Consider the following 13,187-nt stretch of genomic DNA (forward strand, 5'->3'; position numbering starts at 1 on the left):
GGAAAGAGACATGAGGCAAGGAGCTATGAGCAGAGCATGGAAAATCACACTGATAAGGTACTGGTGGGAATCCATGCCCTGGACACCAGCTGGCTGAGGTCCTGAGCCTGATGTGAAATAAGTGATGGTGCTTTGAGCTACACACTTACTTCCCCCTCAGAAGGCATCATCATCACTGCATCCTGCAGCAGCTGTTGGAGGGGTCAGCAGGGAAGGGAGACTTGTTTTCCCCAGGCTCTGGCTGAAGAAGCACTGAATGAGCTGTGGGGTGGGCACATGAGGATCAGATCACTTTTGTTTTTTTTTCTAGCTATAGCAAGCAGGCCGTAGTTTTTTGCAGCTGTATCATCTGCACTCCAAAGATCCCCTTTAGCTGTGTTGATCTATTCTGTAATCCTGAAGCTAAGTCTGTATAATATCTGGAAGCTTGTGTTAGATTTCTGATCCCATATTTAGTCACTTCTCTCACATTTAAGTACAGAAAACATTTTGTGGAAATAAGTTCTTAAATACAAACTTAGAAAACTAACTTCTCATTTGCACTTTGTTTTTAAATAGCCTGAAGATACTGTGTTTTCCTAGACAGGGTGTAAAAGGAACACATTATGTACAAACAAGCTGGTTTTGCCAGTTATAGGTACAAAAACTTCTAAGGACCTCTGTATTTAAAAAGAGACTGAAAATATACATTTTTTCATGCTAAATACTGGCCTCATTAGTTGTAGTTATTTAAAAGACCTTTTAAAAATAGATACAAAATCTACTTTTATGGGACACTATGGCTGTGTTTCATATGATCCGATACAGTAACTAAAATATATACATCCACCTGAGAACCATTTTCCCTGGCTCCATTTATATTTAAAGAAAACATATTAACTTCTGGGCAGATATTTATCTTCCCCAAAAGTGAATGTATTTAAGCTCAGATTTCTTGCCGCACATGCATAAAGATCCCAGAGAAGCTGGTTCAGCTACAGGTGAGATAAACCCCTCCTGCCTGACAACAAGAGATATTTAGGGTAATTAAAGGCATTGTTGCCCTCATCTGAAAATGCAGATTGTTTCCTTTATTAAAATGTATTGTGCTAGGAGGTGATGGCAAGCTTTTAAATTAGTATTTTCTACATCGCCTGGTACGCAACTTCTACTGAAGATGCAATGTTGAATCAAGTCCCACTTTAACATGGACTAGGTTTGCTAAATCTAGGTTTTAATCACACTTGGATATTTAATTATGTTAGAAAAATAATTTAGAGAGTTGGTGCAGTGCATGCACTCGTCCTTATCGACACAAGTTACACTACAATGGATGCCCTGTTACATTCATATTGCCTACTTCAATTTCCCTTAAAATCAGAGCTAAAATTCTCCTTTGTCTCCCCTTCCCTCTTCATGTACAAAACGGCTGCCCCGCTCTCTCCCATATCACCTTCTGCTGTACAGCAGGGTGGGATTTTACAAGCACTAGCGCTGGAATCAAAGGGAACTTTGCTGTTAAATTCCCCAGAGCAGAATTTGTTGGTAGGAACTGCTCAGAAAGAGTCCTGCTCCCAGCAGAGTAACTCATCCATCCGTGAAGGTCTCTGGGACCCTGGATCTGGGTGGCACCGGCGTGCAAAGCACCACCAGGCTTCTTGCTCACCCTGTATTGATATAAAGAAAGTCACTCCTCAGAGTTGTTCTTCCCCCAGTCATCAGAGACTTGGAAAGAATATTGGGTTAAATTTCTATTTATATTCATGAGGAAAAAAAAATAAATAATGAAAGGTTATGTGCTGTAACGTTCCAGCAAGCAGAGAGAGGAGCAAATCCATGAACTCATACTCTGTCAGGCTGAGCACGCTCCTTCAAGAAACAAGCTGCCAGAGGTTTATTGTACTGAGCCATAAATGTGCAAGGTGATTATAACAGATAAAGCCCCTGAATGGAGCTCACAGGCCTGAGCACAAAGAGCACTGGGATCTGCAAAGCGTGCCGAGTGCAGGCGCAGCCCCGCCGCGCGGGAGGACTTCCTGGGCAGCACTACAGCTGGAATGTCTTATTGAACAAAGAGGAGCTAAACTCCTTAAAAAAAGGGTTGGCAACAGTATAAAAAAACCCAAACCTTAAGCTGAAAAATAAATAAATAAATAAAATAAGGACTTGCTGTGCAGTTCCTGGAAGCTGACGCTCAAATTAAATCAGAGCAAGCAAGCTGTTTCTAAACCCTGCGTGTGAACCTGTTTCAAGAACTTCATTGCATTTAAGTCACCATGTTCAGTTACAGAACACAATGGAAGTGTTAAGGGGTTTCCTTCAGGCAAAGCATTCAAAGCTATTTTAATTTAGTCAATTCCTCTTTAAGAAGGAACTGTTACAGGGAAGAGGAACTAGTAATTAATGTAGATGGTGATGTCTCAGGAACCATAGTGAGCTCAGCTGCATGAAGAGCTTGTTTTATGCTTCTCCAGCTATTACCTTTTCTCCAAAAATATTTATTGAGGAGCCTTATTAGTTTGAAATAATAGTTTTCATAGGATTTCTTCAAGGCAAATTTTTGAGTAGTCGTCCAACATTGAGTAGTTGTCCAATACTTTAGTCTGTGCTTTATGTAAATAAATGTATATTTTTAGATGAGCTGGGATCAGTAATTTGCCCATGACATTGCAATGGATTATACTGCCATGGAATTAAAAACCAAACAGTTTGGTCATGAGTTAGCTTCATTTCAAGCCCTAAATTAAATTCAATTAGATTAGGGGTGATTACCTTTCTCTGGTCAGGATTAAAATGTTAGCTGCTTCTGAGAGCAGAAAAATATTCCCAGGGCAAAATCTCAAGAAACTGAAGGACGTCTGTGATTTAATTATGCATCTTGTGATATTTAGTGTTTTTTCCACTGCTCAGTCACCAGAGTCATGAGACTCTGAGAAGCTGAGCTTTTTCATTAAAAACTAAATTATCAGTCCTTAAAATTGCCAAGAAAGGAAAAAAAGGAAGTAAGCACTTTTATGTTAAAGAAATCAAAGACAAAAAGATGAAAGATTTTGGAAGAACTGGTGTGTTCCCATGCAGGTTTTGAAAAGCTGTTTTTTGATAGTATCAGCCATTTTTTCCTTCTTTAGCAGCGGTAGGCAATTAATACTGACAAGAGATTCTGTAGTTCACTGGGATAATTTTTAACCATTTTGCACCACTTGGTCCTTAGAGGAAAGCCCCAAAGAAATGAGGCAGAAGAGCCTCAGCCCCTGTTGGAGCAGACCCCTGAGCCTCCTCCATCCCTGCCTCAGCAGCTGGTGGGCGACACACGTGCCAGGTGGGAGAGATCTGGTCACAGCTGGAACCAGTGCCTCCTGGCAATGACTAATATTTACAAAGCTAACAACTCGATGGCAACTACCCTCAATCAACAGGCAGTATTAATGTTCTTCTACAGATTTCACAGCCATACTCATATTCTGGGACCAGATGTTTATTCCTGGCTGTCCTGAAGGCGAGGGGAGGCGTGGGGAGGGGTGCACAGGAGTGACACACATACACACGATCCCAGTGAGTGCCAGGTGTCACCAGCTCTTCACCTCTGGAATGAAATCTGGGCAGCGGCTATGAGACATTTAAGAGCACAAGAACCACCGTGTGAAGTGAGGGTAGCCTCAATACATCTCTCCAACCACATCCGAGAGGAAAAGCGTAAGGAGAAGGGGATACAGCCAGTAGGCTTTCCCTTAATGTAACCCCTCAGCTGTGTGAAATCTCCATGATACTGGTGGTCTCTGGACTGTTGTTAAAAAACCTAAGGGTTTTCTCTTCCAGCAATTTGTCTACATTCCTCTTGAACTCCTTGCCACATGGAATTGAATCCCACACTTTGGTTGGGCATGGTGTGAAAAAAAAAACCCACAATGTATTTTCATTTGCATTAAATATCTGATATTTTCACCACATGCTCCTTACCATGTGCAAACAGTGACAAACGTTTTCTCATTTCTCATCCTCTTAGCAGTCATTGGCTTAAATACCTTTGTCTTAATGCTTTTCAGCTGATGAGTTTTCTATTTCATTTTTTTTACAACTGGAAACAATTCTCAGAAAAGCTTGAAAAAATGTAGAAACACAGTTTACAAAAAATCCCATTTTTCCAATGTCTGTCTTTAGGACAATTTTGCATTGGTCTTGGTAAATAATTTGCCAACAGTACATGTCACATTTCTAACAAGCTCTTTTTTTGCACAAATTCAAAATACAGTAACAAGAAGCTGACTGTCTTTCACCTGTGGTCAAACAGAAGCATTGAAAAATGGCCAAAATCAGAATAACGTAATCTATGTTTTATAAAGGAAAATACCTATATGAGATTGTTTCTTTTACCAGCAGTAGGAAAGAAAGCAATGAAATATCATTTCAAGGTTTTGTAAAAGAGCCTAATTTAAGGGAACTATTTATAGATGCTGCGTATTATGTTAATTTAGCTTCTCCTGACATACAAAGGCTTGTTTTGAGAGCTTTTATAGTTAAAGAAGGATGAAAGCAAGGGGCTCTCACAAATAAGAGTTATGATAAAAGCTGCTGTAGTGGAATCACAGAATGGTTTGGGTTGGAAGGAACCTTAAAGATCATCTAATTCCAACCCCCCCAAATGGGCAGGGACAACTTCCAATAGACCAGGTTGCTCAAAGCCCCATCCGACCTGGCCTTGAACACTTCCAGGGATGGGGCATCCTCAACATCCTTCGGCAGCCTGTTCCAGTGTCTCACCACCCTCATGGTGAAGAATTTCTTCCTAATATATAACCTAAATCTCCCTCTTTCAGCTTTAAACTGTTCTGCCTCATCCTATCCATATATGTCCTTGCAAAAAGTCCCTTTCTAGATTTCCTGTAGGCCCCCTTCAGGTACTGGAAGGGGGGTGCAGGTCTCCCTGGAGCCTTCTCTTCTCCAGGCTGAACAACCCCAACTCCCTCAGCCTGTCTTCGTAGGAGAGGTGCTCCCAGTCATCTTCATGGCTCTCCTCTGGACTCGCACCAGGAGCTCTATGTCTTTCCTGTGTTTGGGGCTCCAGAAGAGGACACAATACTCCAGTTGGGGTCTCTCCAAAGTGTAGCAGAAGGGAAGAATCACCCCCCTTGACCTGCTGATCATGCTTCTTTTTATGCAGCCCAGGACACGGTTGACTCTCTGGGCTGCAAGTGCACATTGCTGGCTCATGTTGAGCTGCTCATCAACCAACACTCCCAAGTCCTTCTCCTCAGGGCTGGTGTCAATCTGTTCTCCACCCAATCGGTATTTGTGTTTGGGATTGCCCTGACCCAGGTACAGGACCTTGCATCTGGCTTTTTTGAATTTCATGAGGTTGGCATGGGCCCACCTCTCAAGCCTGTCAAGGTCCCTCTGGATGACATCCCTTTCCTCCGGCGTGTTGACTGCACCACAAAGCTTTATGTTGTCAGCAAACTTGCTGAGGGTGCACTTGATTCCACTGTCCATGTCATTATAACAGATCATCAGGAAGAGAGAAGGAAACGGTGAGACATCATTCATCACTTTAAGAAATGCTCGCAAACAGCTCCTGGTTAGGTAGGGCTGCTACAAGCTTGATGAAGAAGGATATGTTATCAGAGGAATGCAATTTTTCCTCTGCATGCTGTTTACAAACTCATTTTGATTTCTGCCAATATATTTATTTGCAAGAATTCATTGAAATGTCACTCAAAATGGTAAGAAATAATTCATGCCTATTTTAGAGTGAGTTTAATTTCTCTGAAATGTTGTTGCTTTTTTTTTTTTTTAATAAATGGGACGTGAAGTTTTCAGCTTGTGAGACTGTATGCAAACAGATCATTTTAAGTGGATTATTTTCATTGTATTGAGGTTATTGATCACACTGTTTTTTCTACTCACAGCTATATGCATTAAAAACAAGCTTCCTGACATGGGAAAACGGACCAGAACTGATAAACTCTTGGTAATTAAAGTAACTAATAGAGAGCAAACAGAAGGGACCTGTGCATCATAGATTTTCAGGTTATGTTTTATTTCTGATGGTTTAAAGGCACTCCAGCCACCTTCACTGATTATTTACTCATAAAAATGCAATTTTTTCAGGAAGAGAAGAAGAAAATCTTTACAAATGAATGTGTGCCAACAGCAAACACAATATGGACAGAGAATAAAAGTCAAGTCAGAAATTATGTATTCATGGACGCTGCTTTGTGGCCAGCTGCTTTTCACTCCACTGCAGATGGCCACCAGTGTTAACCCTTTGCACAGTGAAACAGTCCCCTCTCAATGCAGAGCCTCCAGGAATGTGGTGTTGGAGTAGACTTCTTTAAAAATATAAACAGAATGCTAGAAATAATTCACTTGGAGCTTTTTTATGACCTCTTATTTGTACCAAGATGTTTTCCTCTTAGTTAGTACTAGTGGCATTAACCAGACACTCAAACTGTCCATCGCTTTGGAAGGTCCAAAGAGAAGCTGAGATCCCAGGTCTGTGGCAGAACAGCATTAGACACTGTACAGCTGCTTTGGCTGGTGTTTGTGGGGAAGGGGAGGAAGGCAGGGGGTGGCAGGGCAGCTGCTTGCCCGTGCATGAAGTCCCTCCACCTGCTGCCAGGGGTGACCTGGGAACACAGGGAAGGTTTGCCTGGTGTGAGCAGGGATGCAGTGCTGCCCAGGGAGTGCACAGACCCCTGGGATACTGACAAGGTTTTAAAAATAAATTGTGTGCACTCCAATATCATCAAGCATATTGTGTTTTGTATTTTGCCCACATAACAGACATGCAGGTGAAGAGCTGAGGCTCACAGGAGCTGATGCTAGTGTGGGTGCTGCTGGCCATGATGGCTCTGCCAGCCTGCACAGGGGTTTGCCGTGGTGTGCACTACCTGGTGTGGATGTAACATCATCCCAGTTTTATGAGCTGAATGAACTCACACCATCAGATCACACCTTGGGCCACATGTAAGGATGTATGTAAGGTAGTCTCACAATCTATTTTAATTCTTTCTCCCAGCACTGGTCTGCAGTCAGGCTGGAGACATGTAAAATCATGGGCCTCAGTAGCTGCCAGTTCAACAGTATGCTTTGAAACATCACGATCACACTCATCCCCGTTGAGCTGGCAGCTGATACCAAGACTAGAATAAAAATTAATCCTTCTGGACATATACTTAATCAAGCATGTTTTCCTGTTTTATCACCCCACTCCCTCAAGGCCAGAGGCATAAAGCATCCTGATCTTCTGCACCCAGTTTTTTCCATAACTGTCAAGGATAGAAATAATCTTCATGATGACTTCATAAGTCATAATATGGTGCCCAGTGTCACCTGCAGTTGGACAAGAGGATAAAACAGCAAAAGAACCCCAGCTCCTGTGATGAAACATCCTTGTATATACAATGTTCCTCCTCAGCTTTGTTCTGTGCATTCAGGTTCCTAAGTAACTCTGCTAGATTCTTCCTCTGACAGTCTCTTCCTCCTGCATTAATATCAAAGTAAAGATGGATTTTCTGTTCCAATAAGTTTAGGAGAGTTTCTACCAATCAGTCTCTGTCACATGCCTTGGAAGCCAGCTCTTAATGTCTTATAAAACACTTCTATGTTTAGCTAGGTATGATTGCAACTTTTGTGTTATATGTAACAACTTTTTCCTCATTAAGACTTTAACTCACATTATAGATTTGTTTTATCTACGTAATAATAGGATATTATCTAAAGAATATCAGTGAAATTTGAAATGAGTATAAAGGCTGCAGGCTTTGATAATGAGAGCCCAAGAAAGTGGCCCAGACAACAGCTTCAGTAAGTATTTTGGAACTGGAGATCAAAAGTTTTAATACATCTCCTCCCATTAAAACAACTACTCAAAGTTTAAAAAGTTACCCAAGCCCAGATTACTTGCTGAAAATTAGTGATGTAAAAAGGGACACTTTCCTCTTGCAATAGGATGTGCATTTAATTGTTGCTCTAGCATTGTGCAGGGCAGGGGTGGTGCTATTTAAACAAGGTTAATTCTGCTAGGATAATTAATTCACTGATAATCTTCTGTGCAACTATCTTCACCTACTTTGTCACTGAGGAACTCTGAGTCTTAGCTGATGCAACCAGATAAAACTGAATTGGAAAAAGCTGACATTTCCAAACGTGTCCAAGTAGGAAATGATTCAGTGGTTCCACGGAGCACAGCCAAATATGAAAGACCATTTGGAACATGATATATCTGGAACCCTACGCCACCTTTTGTTTTATGAGCTTCTAATCTTTCTGTTTTAATCTGTAGTGCTTTCCTTTTCCATAGGAACATTCTGGTTTCTTTCACATTGTAACTTTCTAGGGAACTAATCACAAGGGCAGTCAGTGGTCCCTACGCTCTGGATCCCAGTCAGCTCAGGACAAGCTAACAATGTATGGGGGGGGATACATCTAAAGAAGTTAGTCACCAACTGAGCTGCTGCCATTTAGATGATTAGGCTTTCACCTTAGATTCAAAATATTAATTTGCATTTGTCACAGAAATGGTATTTGAGGTATACAAGTTGTGCAGGCCCATTTTATAGCAGCCTATTTTGTAGCATATTGAGGCATCATATGCCCTGGGAGAACAATCAAAAGCTTGTTGTACCTAATAAGGAGACTGCTGAGGCAGATGAATAACCATCCTGTTTTCCAATACATTTCACACCGATTAATTTTTCAGTTTTATGAAAGAAACTGCAGTTATCTTTGAGTCAGGTTCAGTGAACCAGTGCTTGACTTTAAATAGAAAACTACTGATGTTGCTGGTCAGATGTGTGCAGGCACTCAAAAGACAAGGGCTCCCATCAACACAGACACTATCTTCTTCAGTCTCCTGCTCATCCCCCCATGCTTCTGGCTACAGAAATACTGACTTCCTTTGTAACTAAAGGATATTTTCTTTTGATATTTACATTTTCATTTAAGAACTTATGTATCTGCCTTGCAGAAGTTCAAGTTTCATGAAAGAAAAAAATTAAGTCCAGTTTTGCTTTTCTAATTTCTTCCCTGTACAGTTTTCAGGTTTCTCTGAATAAGGTAGTTTGTGATATAAAAGCTGAAGATGTGTTTGGCATGCTGGCTGAAGGAACAGTGGGGCTGTTTCCTCTTCAGATGGTTTTGCATCATGACTCTGTTCATGAAGGGTATTCCAGAAATTACCAATATTAGTATTAAATACTTAGAATACTTAGTCTTCTCTCTGACATCTGCAGATCAGTCTTGGCTTTCCTATTATCATAAATAATCCCAATTTTCAGTCTGTCATCTAAAAATTGCTACTAGCTTTTACTTCCAACTGCTGCTGAACTGCCAAAAAGAATATATCATTCTCCTTCTGCAGCATGCCAGTAATTTAGAGTGGCACTGAAATATTAATTAATGGTCTGTGACTGAAGTACAGAGTTCAGACCTTTTATTTCAATTGCAGATAAGCTTTTGAACTGTACTTTATACTTAAATATTCAAGTCTCCCTCTTTGATTCAGAACTTTCCTTGCCAGCAGCCATAGCATCAGTCCTGGCTGTTTGCACAAAGAGGTAGGAAGAATGACATTTACACTTACTGAGAATCATGTTTCTTTTTGTCATAATGGAGCAATCTGTAGGCTGTTGTAGAGCCTGTTCTTTTGCCTCCTGAACTCCCTTTTTGCAATTATAGCATTAGGGACACTCAATCAGTGCATGATCAGACTGACAAATTCAGGAAGGACATTCACATTCACATTCTACCTTATTTCTGATTTGATCTAAAAAAAAATCTTTAATTTTTAAGAACTTCACAGTACTGTGGTAGCAATGTCTGTAATGTCATTCTAACAGATCACACTGGACTGGGGCTAGTTAGTAGCTGGATGAGAAAAATCACGAATAAATTCAGCAGAATTTCAGAAGATGATTCTGAAAATTGAGCTGGGAATATTTTTCCACCCAGCTCATGAGTACAATTAGGATATACATTAGCAAGGAATTTAAATGAGAAGTAAAGTAAAGGTCCTCTTGGACAAGACAGATAAGTAAATATCCCAAAGGTGTTAACAGAAAATAATGGAGACTATGATACATAATATAAAGAACAGACTAATTGAATCCAATCAACCAACACATCTTTCCTTTGACTGATTACTTGAAGTGTTGCTATGCTTGGTTAGATGCACATTAGTGCTAGGCACCACATTCCCAAGAACATAAATTTATGCTTCTAAGATGATAGTCAAGCCACGTTAAGCCAGTAGGAACAGAATAGACATAAAGCTCATGTCACTTACGTATTCGTACTCGACTGTCTGGACCGCTGTGGTACCCAGGAGAGCACTGGTGTGCTGGAGGATGGAGCTGTTGATAAATTGCTGTCTTGAGGGATGAAGAGAGGCACCTGTGACATGGCTGCAGAACCCTCACCTAAGGACTTGCACTGTCCCTTCCATTGCTGTTCCCCGCAATGTGGCATAAGAGCACAAAAACTCTCTGCCTACTATATATGTATGCCAGCCAGCCAGGTCAGACAGTCACAGCCACAGATCCTTTTCAAAGCAGCAGCAAAAGGCACTGAACCCTCATACTGAAACCCCCAGGACTGTGTAGAAAGGCTCTGGCATCATATTGACAGCACAGCCAGCAGCCAGGGCAGGATTCCACACATAGGTCTAGACGTTCTTAGGATGAAAGGTGCTGTATAAGTGTCAGTCATCATGTTCCCTGCTGGCAGAGAGGTAGGTGATTCATTTTATTACCAAGGCTATTCCTAGAAAAAGAAAATATAAGTGCCTTAGAAATGGAGAAGGGCTCCAAGTACAAGAAATCTTATAGTCTTTATAAGGGCGCCTTAGGTATCTCAATTAAGCACTGATGAAATCCTGAGTGATTAATGATCAGAGGAAATAGCAACGAATTTGTGTTACGGGTTGTGCAGTATCACCCCAGGACCCGGCAGAGGAATCACAGATCTGTGGTGCCGGAGACCAGTGCACAGGTGACCAGACCAGAATTGTAGGTCTGAAGTATTTCACAAATTGTTAAAATGAGAAAGTATTCAACACCCCAAACAGGTAACTCTGGAACAAATACTGCTGTGTTTCCCATGTGTATTGAAATACCTGTTAACAAACTTCTTCCTGACTGTAGGAATTCTTTGTGCTCAGCTCTACCATATATATAATTTGAGAAGTTGAGACAGAATGGATCTACATTAGCATTTTACGCTCGGAGATTATGTTCTTAAAGTCAGTCACCCTATCAACCTATTCTTGTTTGCTTTGTGGAGTGGTCTCAGGTTGCACAAGCTCGGTTGCTTTCAGATTAAATTAAACCTGAAGACGTGCTTCTGGACTGTACCTAATGTGCTCCAACCACTAATGCCATTAGTAACCTCCTAAATCCCCCACCCCCACCCGAGTAGTGTGGACATCGGATCCTCAGTGCCAACTGTTTCACTCCACGGGTTTACTCCTGTTGCAGGGCACTACTTGCCTGTGTGGGTGTCCATTCAGACACTCCAGCCAGCCTCATGCTGATTTATGCCTCTGCTCATCTAGGCAGCCATATGGGGTCTCTGCTGCTTCCGATTCAGTTGGAGCATGTCAGCTGACACGTCTTCAGCCTTGCAGGTTGTAAACTTCAACATCTCCAGACTAAACTCATGGATTGTATGTCAGGGTGTCCACACATTCCCCTCATTTACACACACTCTCCCTCCTCCAACCTCCAGCTCCTTCCTTCATGATTTCCCATAATCTTTCCTTATCACTTCTTTACAGAAGTGGATGTATTCTGCCCTATTCCTTCCCAAGATGTAATTTGAAATCATGCAATGTAGCAAAGCACAGAGACATTAAAATCCACGGAGTTAGCAGGCTTGAGAGAGCCTGCATTATTACACCAGAAGGCATTCTGGATATTGTTCTACAATTATTTCACCTATTTCAGACACTTTGCATACTGCAGATGTGTTTCTATCCTCTTCTCTCCATTTTCATTTTTCCCAGAATAAACAAGTTCAGGAGCAGACACTTCCTGAAATCTGGGGATTGGCCAAAAGCCCATATTAAAACATGGCTCTATTTCAGACAGAAAAAAGAAGCCATCAAGGTAATATATGAACTTGAAAACTAAGCTATAAGCACCTGTTCATCTCTTCATAGATGAAGTTCAGCTGAGTGCATCTCACTTCTAAAATTGTCCTGACACTACTGGGAATGTTGGCTCAGAGTAAAGGAAATGAGCAAAGCCAGCAGCTCTGCCAGCTCTGTGCTATGAACACTGAACATGTTGGGAGCAGAGGGAAGAGGACTTATTCACCTCACAGTAACTGGCAGAAGTGACTGTCTTATTTCATTTTCCATGATGTTATATTCAGACAGAGGAAGGATGTATCAGAAAGAATAGTAATGTCTTGACCTGGGTCTGCACAGAGAGGAGCTGTCAGTGATAGGTGATCTTAATGAAGAAGTTTTCATTTTTCATGAATGAATACAAGGTTTTCAGATGTGAGCAAGCTGAGGTCACTACAATGAAAAGGGAGTTTTGCTGTGAGGTCAGATCTCCATGCTGCTGCCAATTTCTTTGCTGCTGCTGCCCCTCAAAACAGTCTCCACTTAAGGAGGTGCTAATAAGACAATGATCTGAAGACAAAAATAAGTCATTTGCCTAACAGGAAACATTTTTAAAGTATGCTCACTGAGTTAGAGCAAAAATCCCAGACCTACTTTGACCCAAGTTTCTTCTGAGATGGCCAGTAACAGAAAACAAGGCAAGAACCCATCCTTAAGTAAGAAACCTGTTTGTTAGGTGTGTTAAAAGGCACCTAACATATATTCCTATTTCCCTTCACAAAACTCAGTTGTAAAAACCAACCAACTAAACAAGCAGGAAAATAAAATTGCAAAGCTGTTTATCTAAGGGTAGAGAGGGCTATTTGCCTGAAGCCAGTAACCCAAATCCAGGTGTGTTTGCAAGGTTTGTAAACTCAGACATCACCAAAAGTTGTTGCCAACTTCATGGAATTGTGGCACATGGTTTTCACTGAACTCTTGGCTTGATGAAGAAAAGTTTGTTATTCATACTCAAAACCTAAACATTTTTTCTGTTACTAACTTCACTTCTGAAGTGAACAGCTAGAGACTCTCTGATGGAAACTGGTGCAGCTTCATCAATGTCAAGGGAAGATCTAACTCTCTGCTTCAGTAGGCTGGAGAG

Source organism: Chaetura pelagica, unplaced genomic scaffold (genome assembly GCF_000747805.2).
Source record: "Chaetura pelagica isolate M959 unplaced genomic scaffold, ChaPel_1.0 scaffold841, whole genome shotgun sequence".
Lineage (NCBI taxonomy): Eukaryota > Metazoa > Chordata > Aves > Apodiformes > Apodidae > Chaetura > Chaetura pelagica.